General features: G+C 46.8%; 1 pseudogene; it reads right to left on the bottom strand.

Moving 5' to 3' along the window:
• Positions 1 to 223: 223 nt before the first annotated feature.
• On the bottom strand, positions 224 to 791 carry LOC131400197 (T cell receptor beta variable 4-2-like; annotated as a pseudogene).
• Positions 792 to 1,820: the final 1,029 nt, after the last annotated feature.

Below are 1,820 nucleotides of genomic sequence, written 5' to 3'. Positions count from 1 at the left end.
GTAGGATTGCTGTGGCCAGAGTGTAAACCGTCTCATGAAAGATTTCCCAGGGGCACAAGACAATTGGAAGATGCTTGGAACAACTTAAACTTGAACATTTCTGTCCTACTTTCACCCACAGGCACAGCCTTGTTCAAGACAAAGCCAGGCCACAGGCTGTTGGCATCTGTGCATGGAAGTGATCCAGTGAAATGACAGCAGTATTATGGTCCGAGATTTCTATCTAGGGCCCTACAGGAAATGTTGAACCGAGACTTGGTTGCCCCACAGCTTCCTGGCTGGACCCAGGAGGTTTGTGCACAGGGAAAAGGTGACTCTGCAGGGCTGTGTCTTTGCTGCTGGCACAGAAATACACGGCAGAGTCTTCTGGCTCCAGGTCATCCACATGAAGGTATAAGAGGGAGCTGTCTGGACATTCAGGTAAGAAGCGACTTGGAACACTCGTTCTCAGCGAGTTTCTTATAGCTGTAGACAAACATGAGTCCTAGTGGCTTCTGAGCACTCTGTTTATACCAGTACATATAATCATATCCCAGATGTTGGTCACATTGCAAACACTTCTTATTTCTCATTCCCATGACCAAGTGTTTTGGGTTCTGAGTAATTCCACTGTCCATGGGGACTATTGGAGGAAAGGGACAAAATTCAGACAAAGTCCAGAAGGAAGAGTTTGCCACGGAAAAATGACTTGAAGTTCAAGGGCAACCCATTTGAAGTCAAGACTCACCTGTTCCCAGGAGACAGAGGGCCACACAGCAGAGCAGCCTGCAGCCCATGGTGGAGTCAGGGCTGTGGTGGCCTGTCTAACTAGGATGCCCTGAGCAGGGGGCTGAGCTCTGGTCTCCTTAGCCATGGTTGTGAATTTGCCTGTGACATCACTGTCCTGACAGTTTCCCCAGGCCCTGGGAATATTTCTTCCTCCCCTTGGAATACCTTACATAGATTCTAATAGAAGATGGATTTCAGTGACTAGGCTGGGATATTCCTCTGAGAGCTGCTCTTTTGCTATTAGGTGCCTTCCTCATTATATAGATTCTCCCTCTTTTCTCCTCCCTTCCAAGACCCCTTCTGAGCGACAGACCACTTCCCATTCAAAGGAGCTCCTTCCTCCTCTTCTCTGTTACACAGGATAACATCATTCAACACATTGTTTCCCTCAGTGTCTAAGCTTGATAGAGCCCCTCTGCCCATCTGCATGGAGGGAGGAAGACTGGATGGTCGTGGTTCCATTCTAGACCAGTGCCCATAATTAAAAATGCATGACTGGGGCTGGCCGCACGGCCTAGTGGTTAAGTTTGGCATGCCCTACTTCAGTGTCCCAGGATTTGGTTCCCAGGCTCAGACCTACATAGTTCACCAAAGGCCATGCTGTGGCGGTGACTCACATATAAAATAGAGGAAGATTGGCAAAGGATGTTAGCTCAGGGCAAATCTTCCTTAGCAAAAAAAAAAAAAAAAAAAAGCATGACTGTGATGTCAGCCAGGGGTCAAACACTGAGAAGAGTGCTGAGGGGATCATACAATGGATGAGCCGTTCTTTGCTCCTGTAGTTGAGGGTACAGAGCTTGGTTGGTCTTACAGCCAACAGGTTGCTGAAAGAGGACAACATGTTAAAAGATAAAACTCAACTGAGTAAATTTTAAAGACTTTATTGGCTTTATTCATCAATTCATAAATAGGGCAGCATCCAATCTAGCAGATAGAAATGAGGTCTGAGGATCTGTATAAAGTGAAAGACTTCTATAGGCAGAAGGGAGCAGGAAGGAGGAAGTTACACTAGCAAAACGTGGGTTGGTTTAGCAAGGTCACTTTCCTTTAGG

Source organism: Diceros bicornis, chromosome 3 (genome assembly GCF_020826845.1).
Source record: "Diceros bicornis minor isolate mBicDic1 chromosome 3, mDicBic1.mat.cur, whole genome shotgun sequence".
Taxonomy (NCBI): Eukaryota; Metazoa; Chordata; class Mammalia; order Perissodactyla; family Rhinocerotidae; genus Diceros; species Diceros bicornis.
The sequence above is the reverse complement of the archived record's forward strand: the minus strand, read 5'-3'. Positions and strand labels throughout refer to the sequence as shown.